Source organism: Gallinula chloropus (genome assembly GCF_964237585.1).
Source record: "Gallinula chloropus genome assembly, chromosome: 17".
NCBI classification, from domain to species: domain Eukaryota; kingdom Metazoa; phylum Chordata; class Aves; order Gruiformes; family Rallidae; genus Gallinula; species Gallinula chloropus.
The window spans coordinates 5,253,762-5,267,699 of NC_140102.1; positions in this window are offsets into that span (position 1 = coordinate 5,253,762).

Sequence of the window (13,938 nt, forward strand, 5' to 3'; positions counted from 1 at the left end):
TCCAGTTATCATGCAGCAAGATTTTGCTTGCTGAAGTGTCACTAATACCAGTCATAGCAGTAGGGACCTTGGTCAGCAAAAGTCTAAGGACTGATCGCTGATGTTGCACAAACTTGAGCCTGTTTGTGCAGAATGCAACTTGTTCCTGTGTGCTAAAGCATTTAAGAAGATAGCAGCAACCAAGAAGATTGTTTGGTTTGGAAGGTTTTGTCAGGACTACAACCTTAGGTAGAGCATCCTAGGTGACTGCAAATACTAAAGGATTGGAAGAAAAAAACTAGATCTATGTTGTAGGGATTGTATATTTTGTGTCTTTGGATCTTCTGTTGCAGGATAGAGGAGCCTGGTCCTTTTAATATGGGTCTTGTCGATTCCAATCCCAAATTCTTCACTTTCAGACTCTGAGCCTGAGATTTACCTTGACAGCTCTGCATCTTTACAGCTCCATCTCTTGTATTTAGTTTGTTGGATGGTGGCCTCACACCTGCTCTTGGACCCCCTGGACAAGATGCAGGAGCTGGCTTGCAGCACACTGACCAGCTCTGGCTTGTTCATGGTTCTGTGGAGTAGGAGAAGCTTTGGCCAAAGTATGTGTCATGTATTGGCTCTGCTGAGAGCAGCAGTGACTGCCACTCCCTTTTAATCCTGTGACCTGGTAAAAAAAAAAAAAACCAATCTAAGACCAAATAGGATGGTGTCTCATACAACATGAGATAAGAAGCTGGAGATGTCTGTGGCTATTGATGACCCAAAAGCTTGCTTTACCATTGCCCTATGCCTTGCATGGCTTTTGACCCCCCTGTAAAGTGGGTGCTGCATGCATCTGTCCAGTCCAGAAGTTCATTACATCATCTTTATGCTAGTGCAAACTGTTGGCTGCTGGATAGTCACACCCAGGAGGTCAGCATGCTGGCTTCCATCTGTTCAGCTTCATCTCCACAGCTGTCCCACCATTACTTCAGACTGATGAAGACTGGTGGTACAGAGGAGACATGGTACCATCAACAGAATGTGACAAGAACAGTGCTGAGCCATCAACTCCAGAGCTGCAGGGTAAAATTTGGTGCTTTTTCTGTGAACAAACCAAAGGATGTGTTTCTTCAGGCAGTTGGTTCTTTAAGTGGGGTGGCTTGGGAAGGATGCAGAGGTGGAAGAAGACAGCACCAGGCAGCTGTGGATTTCAAAAGCCAGTACCTCACTGGAAAGCACTAGCAATAGGTGTAAATGTGTGGCTGGAGTGCCTGACTCAGAAGGATTCTCAGAAATACATGTGTATTCAGAATGTTACATGTGCCAGTGTGTAAACCTTCCCTTTGTGTAACTGTGTCTGTTTGGTGGGTGCATGGTGATGGGGTGCTGTGTTGTATGTGAGCAAATGCTGCTTCTTTTGGGGGTTGCCTGCTTGCAACTTGGCTTATAGCACTTTGGGTTTTGAGTTTTGTGGCAGCAAACAAGATCATTGATCTGGTGTTAGACCATTCTTAGAAGGTGGGTATGGTTGTGGGAACTTTGTGGTGGGACTGTGGTGTAGGATGTTATCTAACAAGGTGGGGTGGTTTGGATGGAGCTAACTAAGCTTCCTTTAAAAAACACCCAGAGTTTCTTTTCTGTTTTTTTTTTTTTCTTGTCTGAAAAATCCAAAATAACTCCACTGGATAATCTCAGATTTACACCAGTGTTTCTGAGATTAGAGTCTGCTCTGTTGAGTCTCCTGCTCAGGGTCAGATTGGAATGGCCAGTCACCCCTTACAGCAGATTTCAAGAACAATAAGATGTTTTAGGAATATGCAATAATTGATTGCCCCTAAAGGGCAGATTTTCCTCTTTGCAGCCAAAGTGGGGCTGTGCTCAGTGATAAGTGTTTGCTGAACAAAGTCTGCTGAAGTTCATGAAGTTGGTTTCATTCTCATGGGAGGGCAGCAAGCCAGGGCATTGAGCACACTGATCCCAATCTCACAAAGAATCAAGTCTGCAGGAAATTCAAGTTGCCTTACTGAGGTACTATACCCACCTTCTGCTGCTTGGAGCTGGGCTCCCACTGCCACTTTCCAACAACAGGGTTATCCCAAAGCTCTGTTGTCCAGAAGGAAAATGCTGAAATGGTATCATGGATGATACATATAAAGGAACATTATCAGTCGCTTTGTATGTGTTCTTCAGCTGCTATTTAACAACAGTCTGTTTTTAAACTGAAATGGTGCAAGATCTTGTGGTTTGTTTTTCAGAGCAAACCTTTTATCTCACTTTTATGTAGCATGGAAAGTATCTTCTGAACATACAAGAGTTTTTCAAAGTTGACAGTGCTTTTATGAGTTAGATGAGCTAGGTGACTTTCCTGTCAGCTTAAAAACAGAGGCATCCTTCCTCCTTTTAATCACACATTCAATTCATGAGAAAGTGAAAACATTAGGCCAAGGTTTTTGAAGCAGTGTGAGGCACAAAAATAGTAAGTCTGAAAGTTAAAGACTTGAGTATTTTAAGCTCTCCTCCAAAAAAAATAAAGCATAGAGAGGACAGTACTGTTTGTGACAGAAAAAGCCGAAGCCGAGGTACACGGCAACGCAGCGTGGGTGAAAGTTTTTGGATGACATCAAGCCCTCTTACAGTTAATTGTTCTTTCACAAATGGCATCTGAAGGGTCAGGATGTCACCTTGTGTTGTCTGTATCATTTAGGATAAGAAAAATAGAAATTTTCTTCTTGCATATATCACCTCTTTGCTGGCAAAGCAAGGCTATCAATTCCTTGATAATGCCCATCTGAAGTGGGACCTTGCAGAGCAGTTCTCAAATACAAGTTGACTTTCTCTGGCAAAAGCACATGGGACTGTTAATAAACTAAGAATTAAATAGTCCAATATTAAATTTATTGTGCTTAACAGTATAGGAGGGAGTGTGAAAAATGGGACAATGTTGCTATAAGTAAGGAGTGTGTGTTTTCTTGTTTTGCAGGTAGCTGAGCCTTTATCTCCTATAAGCCGAATAATTACTAAGGGTTATACCTGCTCTGCATTGTTATTTTCTCTATTTGATACTTTTATATTGAAGCTGAGTAAGACTTTTTACATAGATGTGGAGAGGAAGATACTGATATTGCTCTTTCATGTTTTTTTTTTCCCCAGTATCCCTTCTCCAAAGCTATCTGCTCTTCAGACAACTCCTGTGAGAAGGGAATGTAGATATCCACAGTCATGGTACGTAAACTGTGTTTTCAGATTGAAATCTCTTTTTGTGGCTGCTATCTTCTATTGCAGTATTGACCAGTGCAGCATCTGCAAGATCCAACCTGCAGAACTGCAGCAGAACAGTGCAGAATCCTAAGAGATAGCAGAGAACATATTTTTGAAACTACAAAAGTGAATCTCACCAGCTTATGTGTGCCCTCACTAAAAGGAGAAACAGTGAGGGGGAGCAGAGGAAGGGGAGATGTGAGGAAGAGTGCAGACTGCTGTGAATGAGGGCAGATCTCACAGTCATTCCCATTGAGAGGTCTGTAGCTGTTTAGCAGTGGAATTACTGCAGGATATGTTTGAACCACTTAACACCTCTGTGATGGTTAAGTAGTTCTCAGAATAAGTCAGGGAACTTGTTTCTTCTATTTGGGACCAGTTGTCCAGAAGGCATCATACTGTTTTCATTCGCTGTGTGAGTTCTCTGTGGTGCTGATTTTTGCTGAACTTGGGCTGCTGGCTGTGCTAGTACTTTCCCTGATAAAGACTAAACACCCACAGAAAATGCTGACTTTCCAAGAGAGCAGAAAAAAATTAAGGTTTTCTGCCTAACTACATCCTTGTTTGATTTGCTCATGTTGTTGACTTAAACTTCGGACTGAAACAGTTGGTTTCTTGATTTATCCCAAGATTCAGATATGTAACTTCATATAAAGCAGTGAAGGAAATTACTTCACCCTCAGTCCAAACAATGACAAGTGCTGTTGACCCAAGCAAACGACTAAATAAGGACTGATGAGGTGTGGCAGGACCATGCTTTGGGTAGTTCTTCCTACAGCTTCCTCCTATAGAAAGCTGCAACAATCTGAAATGTCAAGTTCCCTATCTAACATTTGAGGAGGAATCCACTCACATGTTGAAACTGTCTCTAATTAGCAAAAACCCTCTTGTCTTTTCTAAGTAAAAGGTTGCTCCTCTCCAAGAATCCAAACAGGAAGATGTGTGAATTATAATGCAATTGTTAAAACCTGAGAGGTCAGGGCATGGTGGAACCCATGGAAACCCCCTCTGAGTAAGTGAAGGATACATCTGATCCACACTTTTTTATGTCCAAAGAAGGATTTACTTTGACAAAGTAAGGACATTTTAGGATAATCCCTTTGCCTAGGCACATGTAGATCTCATGTATGTAAACCAGCTATTTCCTTCATAGCCATACTGTTAACACTCATCATACTATCTAAATAACTTCTAACAATCTGTCCTGCAGTATGATTCTGCAGTGAAGTCATAGCCTCCGCTTTGTATCATCATGCAGCTGCCATAGAAACCATTTTAGATGTCACAGGCTCATCTTGAATTCACTAGAGGCATTTGGCTCATTAATTCAAATGTCAAGGAAAATGCAGCAATGTAAGATAGGTTTAATCAGTGACAGAAATAAAGTTTCCTAACTTGGGGTTTTCTTCTGCAAGGCTTAGGGCTCTGTGGTGTAGAAGTTCTTTGTGGGTGCATTTATCACAGTGAGGTTGCTTCCACCTCCCACAACAGCAAGGGCAGCTTGGTTGTACATTGAAGAACAGTCTCTCCATCCTCTCTAGGCAGATGATGAAAGCCTCAGTGCTGGCAATCTGGAATAGTGAGTTGGAGAAGACTCTAGGAAGAAGACTCCACGGAACAATGTTGCTATGACCTAGAGAGTAGGATGGAGGGGCCTTTTTCTGTAACCACATAACTATACAGTGTTCCAAGAGGAGAATGTTCTATTTCTTTCTTTCAGCCAAAGCATGAAAAAGTTTTATAAAAGATTTTGTTTCAACTGAAATGATGGAGATATATACTCTAAGAGAGGAAATTATAATAAATTTTAGCTCCTCTCAACCAGCTTTGAAATATATATGTGTAAGAAACTAGGTCAATTATCACTTTCATTAATTCATTGCTTTTAAAAGATCCAAGTGTGACTGTATGTATGTACCTCATCTTTTCCCTCATTTGAGGTTTTCTGCAGAGACTGAGCAGTTTTTTCCACTGCCAGATCCCCTCCAAAGCCCACAATGCCTCCTACAGCTCCTTCTGCTAAGTTTTTTTTCAGCTCTTGAAAGGTTTTTCCATTCCCTTCTCCTGTGGACAGGGTTGTAATCTGAACAAGCCTTTGTCCAACAACAGGAAGGCTCTAATTGTTCATACAGCATCCGGGAAAGATATGCCTGAGCTTCCTGAGTTAATGAAATCCTAGGGGTTTTTTATAAAGTTTCAGAGGCTGCCAGTCATTTTGAAATGTCACACTGCGTGGGCTCACTGATGCATATGTTACAGAGGGAATTTTGCTTTTAATTACATCGCACACTTGGCACATTCTGTCTTGTTTCCCAACCTTCCTCTAAAGTGCCAGGAGTCGGTCACTACCAAGGACCAAAAATAATGGATGAGAGGTTTGAGCCAAACCTCTGATGTATAAAGTTCCTTCACAAGTTCCATTGGCAAGGGAAAAAAAAAATGAGGAATCACGAAAAAGAAAAGCTGACTGTTTATTTTCTACCAGAAACATAAGACCAAGGTCAGAGCCCAGGAAGCTTTGCCATCTGGTTGAGATAGTGAGGTAGCAGCGTTGGGCTTTGGTTACACCCATGATTGTCTTTATTGTCCAAAATTCCTTTGAAAAGTAAGCTTTGTGAACTATACAGGAGGCCTCCTTTTCCTTCCTGTTAGCTATGGTAGGAGCTGAACAAAGCCATTGCATGTTGGCAAGAAGATTCTTTCATTTTTGATTGTTCATTTCTGCCTGAGGCTGGGCACAGTTGTCAGATCAGCTGGCTGAAGGACAGGTGCTTACAGCAGCTTACTCAGAAGAGCTTTAGATCACATTCCAGATGCTTCCCAATGGGATGAATTATGGAGAGTTTCATACTATAGGTTCATTCATTTTTAGTTCTTTAAAACTCAAAAGTTTTAAAATAGTCTTGACTTATACACTGGAGCTCATCAGTGACTTTCATGACCAGGCACCATCCACAAACGTTAATTTAGTTTGCAGTCAAGTTTCATTTGTCAACTTGGTTTAGAAGACGCTCAAGAGAATTTCCTCATGGAAAATAAGCTAATGTGCTTCTTGACATCATGGGTCTCTGACACAGAGGCATTGCTCAAAATTCAATGATAGGAAGAATATTCCTTGCTTAGAAGCATTGTCCTTTATATGGATGATGGCTCTGAAGACTGGGTTTCCCCCTTGGAATGGCAATTTGATGGCAATTAAAATGTTCCTGGCTTGTTCATAAAATGGAGCAATGCCAATATTCCAGTTCAGCATAGTCCCTGTGCTAGATAAACAATGCTAAAAATTGTGTCTCTTACTTTCCTATAACCCTGGCAAGTCCTGGAGTGTAGCAGAGGTTGTCTCACACTGTCCAGGCCAAGGTTACCCAGCTTGCAGGAAAGTTCCTTCTTTCCTGCCACATCAGCTTCAGAGAAATCACTCCTTTGAGGAAGGGGCAGACTGGCAACCTGCTTTTGATTATGTTAGCATTCCACCCACATATTTAGTGACACAGACCACTGCAGGGAAGATCCTCAAAATGGTATCTTCTAGGAAGACTTTTGGTGATGGGATTGACACCTGCCTTGCAGAGACATCCTCTAGGATTGAGCAGATAGCTCCTTCTCCTGGTCTTACTAATTGTGCAGCTCTGGTGTAAATGACCCCCTGTCTGTGGGGACCAGCAATGAAACTGCCAAATCACTGTGTAGAAATCATCAGCTGCCAATTGGTGTAATTTCTTACTACTATTCTATAGCAAGATTTATATGAGAAGCCTCCTGAGATCCTATTTCAGCTACATGTAGAGACTCCAGTTAGGCTTGGCCCACACAAGTGCAATAGAGAGGGAACAATTTATACCTAAAGCTATGAAAACCACCTAATTCTTTCATGATGCCCTGAGCCACTTAACTCCCTGCGTGTCAATCTGTTATTCTTAGCAACATATTCCTCCTACTGACAGCTTTCCAGGTAATAGTAAAGTAGCATAACATTAACTGAGGTATTTAAGTAAAAGAAGTTAGTTAATTTGATGTTTCTGTTCTGAGGAGTTCTGAAGACTTTGCTGAGCTAATAAAGAACAACATTCACTTCCCAAAATTTAATTGCACCATGTAAGTGCAAACATTCCTCAATGCTTTCTGATGAGTGAGTAGTTGTGGTCTGAAAAAAAGGGATTGTATAAATTGGCACCTTCTTTACTCAGAAAGGCTATGCATTCAGGGCTGTATCTGCCTGAGTGACAAATACCAAGTTTCTAGAATTCCTTAGCACTATTAATCCTCAAGGAACCAAGAGAAATGAGGACATCTTGGGAACAGAGCCTCCCAGAATAACTCTTATTTCTCTCATGCACTGAACAACTGTTGTTCATGCAAATATACTGGTATATGTTAGGGTAAAATCACTAAAATCTAGCAATGGTGATAATATCCAGAGAGCAAAGAATTCATCTTGATTCCCAGATTCCAGTTATGGATACATAGATCTGGTAGCTGCAAAACCAAAAGCTCGTATACTTACAAACCGAGCCCATTTGGCACAGGTTCTCCTAAGTGTGAAGTCTCTCACCTGTATCTGCAGTTGTTCCAGCTTGTTTTTAAATTTAAACATTTGTGTGTGTTCTTCACAGCCTAAATATTCCACCAAATTTAAGTACCCCCTGCACATACGACAAGATAACTTCCCCGCTCTGTCCAGTTTTCCATCTGGGAGTCACCCTTCAGGAGGCGAAGGAGTTTTCTGAGGTGGCAGTAAAGGTCTGTGAGATCACCTTTTTCATACCCAGGACTAAAACATTTTCTTGATTCTCTTCCTGCATGTTTTGCTGTCTGCCATGTAATAGAATTGTTCTAGGTTTAGAAGCTGAATTTGTGAGCAGCAAAGTAACCCCAAATTTCCAGAACTAAATGTGCTTAACATCTCACAGCATGAGCCCCATGTTGATGGAGTTGATATTATTTTGATTAGTTTTGTAGCATGGAGAAGCCCTTTTCCAAAGTACAGTGCTTTTAAATACAGCTCTCACTCCTGGTCATCTTTTGATTCTACTCCAGCAGGTCCTAAATCACATTGCTGTGAGAATCATCCAAAAGTCAGACTGGCACAAATAGCACAAACTGCATTTATTTTTGCCATTACATTTTCTCTCAGTTCTTTAGGGTATTCAGCCAAATGCCCTTAGTGCAGAATCTAGCCATACCTCTAGAAAGTTGATGTTAACAGATGGGTAGAATAGAAGGAGAGACAAAGTGTCCTGCCCAGAGTTATCAGCTGAGCCCCTTTTATTGATTCTCAACCTGGCACAGTGCATACAAGATGAAATATTTGGACTGGGTCCCTACAAAACTTAGGCTTGCACTCAGGCTTTGGTTTGAGCCTATACATAATCTAAAGAAACAAAACAACCAAACATCCACACCTATGCTACTAAGATGGAGAAATAGAAGACAAGAAAGGCCTGAATGAATGCTGGGTTCTAGCTCACATAAATAAGTCACTACCATAGAAGACTGCTTAAGTGGCAAGTGTTGCTTATGAGTTACTGTGCCTACAGAGATGTGTCCCTGCCAATGGCAGGCATCAAGTCTCTGCTGACTTCAGCAGCAATCACAGTGCTAGTCCCTCATCTTACTGGCTCTGTTTCTAGGGAGGAGTCATTGCCATTGAGATTAACCACAACTGTAATCTGGACAGCTGGTTTCACAACTGCAGTCAAAAATAGGGTTTCCAACACCTTGACCACAAATAAATAAAGCCTGGATTCCAATTCAGGTTAAAAAAAGTTACATGAAACAAGTAGCATGTTTTCAGAGTTGAAGCAAGGATGTGATGAGGTGGGGGAATGATGTCTTGGAATGACATTTGATTCTCCTAAGTCATGTCCTTAATCTCCAGTTACTGCAGTTATATAGCTGTATCATCATAGTCGTCTTCGTGACATAATACAGCATGCTTGCATTGCTGCAGGTTTGATTTCTGTGTCAGAAGAACTAGAAATTTCCATGAAGTATTCTGAGAGCTAGCAGAGAATAGTTTGGGCAGATTCCACCATATGGCAGTTGAGACTTGAAACTACCTAAACTTGTGAGTTTCCCAAGGCAATTAACACAAATAAAATAACAAAGTGTTTTTCTTCCATCTGGGTAACCCCACAGTTCACTGAATCAAGATTTGTTCAAAAGCAAAGTAAAGCTTTTGACTCTGCCTGCATATAGCAGATTTATAAGAAGTTTTGACAGAAAATCTTGACATGACTCCAGTTTTAAATTGTTACACAGAGCATTTATCAAATGTTTATCAGCACCTTTAAAACTAAAATTGTCCCTCAGATCAAGGTCAAAACACTTGTGTAATGGCTGCTGCTTTTTTTTTTTTTTTTACTATGGCATGATTATTATTATATTATGGGTTTTCATACATTTGTGATGCTAACATGAGTACTGTAACTGTCTAGGAGCTGCCAGCAAATTCCAAAGCTGTATTCTGCTGGAGCTATGCAAACAAGTAGGTGTTCCTTCTGACCTGGCAGCCACAGGCAGGAGGTAGGGGAGACCCAAGGGAAAAACAAGCCAGTGCTGTGAGGCTGAGGCCAGCACCCTTTCTGTTGGAATAGTTTTTTGCAGGCAAAAGCAGTTTCTGAGAAGGCTTTTGGAAGAAGACTGTTGAGTCATTTTGCTGGTCTATGCCAACTTGTGGAAATGGCTGCTGATTTCAGTAGAACTACCCAAGTGGAGGGGGACAAAGAGCTTGAAATGATCCTACAATTAATATATTACAAGAAAACCTTTTTGACATCAGGGACATATCATAAGAATCAGAAAACATTCTATTAGAGGTCCATCCAACCCAGTCTCCTAAAGCTAACAAAGATCAAAAGCAAGAGAAAATTTTGGGAAAGAGTGTAAGAAACAGGGCACACAGAGAATGCTGCTTCCCATGCAGCTTAGCTGTCCTAGAAGTCAGGAAAGCTCCTTTGAGCAGCTTATAACCTCTGTCTGCTTGGAGCCCTATTGATTTAATCTCAGTTCCAGAGGGAATTGTGGTAGATTTAAATGGAAACAGGCTTTAGGCTTAGGAAAGGAAAAAAACCAGCTGCCTGAGGTGTGAGGGAGCCAAGCTTCAACCATCGATCAAGCAAGCTCTTAACAGAGCAGATGTGAAATAACCTCTACCCTGAGGGCTAGAGAAAACCTCTGATCCTGAAAAGAGTTAGGAAAAGCTCCAAATAAAACCTACCTGGCCTGCAGGCTTTGGAGGCTTGAAGCTGGTGAGTGAGACATGTTTTGGCCACAGACAGTGGAACTGTCCAGCCCAGGAAAAAGGGTATTTCATGTCTGTGCAAGCAAGAGGAAAGTTTCTGAGTGACTCACTGCTTTCAGAGAATACAAATCAGATCGTGGTGAATGGGAAGCAAATGATTGCATGATCTGGGGAGCTCTGAACACACTCTGAAGGTCTGCCAGGCTTAGCTTGCAGTAGGATGTGCAGGAGAGAGTGGAATCAAGTACAAGCTTGTGCTAGGCTGGTTTGTTAGCATCAGGGTGGCAAAGCAGAGCCATAGGGACTGAATACAAACAGAAAGAAGGAAAATGTATTTTTCTTTGGATGTCTCTGTTGTCTCATCAGTACCTCGAGGTCTCAGAAAGCACCCAGCTCATGGCATTTTCCCCAGATATATCTGCTTGAACAGGTTGCTCTTTCCATACTCAGAACAGGCAAAAACAAATGTTGATTAGTAGTGACAGAGAGATCTTTCAGTATCTGCCACCCCTGGAACTGACCTTCTTTCTGTTCCTTCAGCTAAGCAAATTGTCATTCAAATTATTTCTCTAAATGAAGGAGAACAGGGCTTAGAGATCACTCAAGTAAACCAGTCAAGAACAATACAGCTCTTCGAGTCCTGACAGCATGTCTGAGGCAGAAGACATATAGGTGGTGTTATCAGGGGTTAGATGTTGCTACCATTGTGTGTTTTAGTATGTCTTTCAGTTTAAAGTAATGGTTTTGCCTGTACTGCCAGCTTTTCATTGTCAGGCTCAAAAGATCTCTTTGTTCTGTGCTCTGTGACTGCTTATTGATCCATAAGCTGAGGTGAGCTGTGCATCAGGAAGGTCATGTTCTTGATAGAAGAAACTGGAAGTCAGTAAAGGATCACAAGATTCTTGCCACTCAGAGCATTGTAAATGGCTGATATCCAGCATGCTGAAGTGTGTTAGGAGTGCAGAGTTAGTCATGGATAACACAATACTAAAGCTGGCATTACCAGCTCCTCAGGTACCCCAGGCAGGGTTTTCTATCTGCTTTACTTGTGATTGAACTTCTGCAGCTTCAGGTCCCAGTTTGAATCGAGACAGCACTGGACATCAGTTGGATTTTTAATTTGTCTAAATCTCTGTATATGTATCAATTTAGTTTAGACTGGTTGGATGCTGGGCAAAATACAGTTCATCAGGCTGGCCTCAGCACCTTCATTTTAGAAGGCTGAAAGGGCTGGAGGAAGAAGAGAGAAATTTACATCTCTTCTTGTGTTCTGCAGCATCGTTGCATTATATTCCCCAGGGACACTGCACAGATCTTCACTAAGTTTTTGCAGTTATGCAAGGTACTACTCCTACCACAGGGGAAGGAGCAGGGAACCCTTCCTAAAGTCTGTGGAATACAGTTTGACACCCCTGTCTTTGGCACAGTAAATGGAATTTTTTTTCCTTGTGGAGGGAGAAGAAAGCTTGCTGTTTCCTTGGCCCCTTTCTCTCCTGCCTGTCATTCAGAAATGGAAGTCATGTCAGATGAGTAGATCTACACAGGACAGAGCAGCATGGGAGACCAAAGCTGAGGATGAAATGACAGTGTTGGGAGATTGTTGTTCAAGACTGAGACAATAACAGGTATTACCGCAACATGACGTTACTGTCATGAATCCCATGTGTCACCACTGTTTCCCACCCAAGTTGTTTACACTCCCCTGCAAAGTATCTGAGATGGGCTATGAAATTTTGGGATTGGATAAAGTGTAAAGGTTTATGAACAGTAACAGATCTTGCCTCCCAGTTACTCTCTTCTGCTTTTTTTGGAGCATAGAAAACTTAACAGCATTGAACTATTAAAAACATTGGGTCTGTGATCTCTTATTTTGGTTTGCTGAGAGACTTATTTTTTGTGTTAATAAAGCCAGATATTGAGACACAGTGTCATTAAGAAAGTGGACTTATGACTAGCTGTTTTTTTTCATGTTCAGATTGGGAGCGCCACCAAAATTGCTGTTTCTGTGGGTAATTGCTCCAGCTCAGGCAAATCATTCTACAGAATTTACAAGAAGAAAAAGTAGGAGACTGTGCTGAATCCAAGATGGGGAAAGAATGTAAATTGCTGCTGTGTGGGTTAAAAAAAAAAGCAGCTGATCCAGGAAGCTTCCATGGAGCTGTGCATGGCATGCCCTGTGGGAGTACCGTGGGCTCTGCACACAATCTTGGCATGGCAGAGTCACCCCAGCTCTATTGGGGGAACCTGCAGGGAAATGTGATGCTTTGAAGGAGCAGAAGGACATCAGTCATGAAAGGGTTCTCCAAAGAGGGCACTGCTCAGAGACTCTTCCCTGCCAATCTCAATTGTCTTTTCTTCTTTTTCAAGAAATTGATGATTATTTCTCTGGGCTGCCTCTACTAATCCCGTGGCATTTTAGACATGTATGTTTAGAGTGAAGAGTACCTAAGAGCACAGCCACACTCCTACAGTTAGTTCCAAGCACCTCTTCCTGTTCCCTCTGTCCTGCAGCTCCCCATGTTCCTGCTACTGGAAACACTGGTCATGCAGCATGCAGTTGCAGGGGATTGTCACTGGAGTACAAACTGCAGAACCTGAGGTCAGATCTATGCTGTGCTTTTCTCCACAAACTCCAAGTAACTACTCCAGCTGACAATGCTCATTGCACAAGCAATGTCAGTGTCCTATAAACCACGTTACCTTGATAAAGAAGCCTCTGAAAACAAACTTGCTCCATGCACAAGGCACCTTTGTTAAGGGACAGGCAGATGCTTAACCTTTGGGATCCTCCCTTCAGAAGGGAGAACTGAGGAATGTCATTCCAAACTGATTTGGGTTTCCACCACCCTGTCCCCACCCCCATATTTCCCAATTAGATTCTGAGGGGCTAAAACTAGATTCCTGTTGTCCACTTCAAGTTAATAGGTCCTGTGACCAGAGGATGTATTTTCTACAGTCAGCTAAAAATGGCTGCTTTCCTGTGGTGGGTATGTGCCAGGGGGAGTGCGTTGGTGTGGAAACAACTTGGGAGGTGTCGATTCAAGTTCGCTAGGGTGGGCGTTGGCAACACAGAAAGGCAATCCTCCTCCAGATCTGCTGATCTATCATCATTATCCCAATTGTGCTGTGTCAAATGAAAAACCCAATGGTGAGGATCGCTGTTGTAAATTCTCTCTGCAGTTGGATGAAGCAGCAAATGCTGTTTTCTTTAATTTATATTGGGAATTGTTGCAGAGCCACCCTGTGAAATTCTGTGATGCTGGCAGCTGCTGCACCAGTGAGTCCAACAAGAACCATGATAACGAAGAGTTTGAGCTTATGCACACCAGTGAGACCAACAAGAACCATGGATAAGCCAATGCTCACCAATGAGACCAATGAGAACCATGATAATGAAGAATCTGAGCTGGGGCAACCTCTTGGATAAGGGACCTTCTCCCCAGACTGCCAGAAGTGGTGCTTCTGTG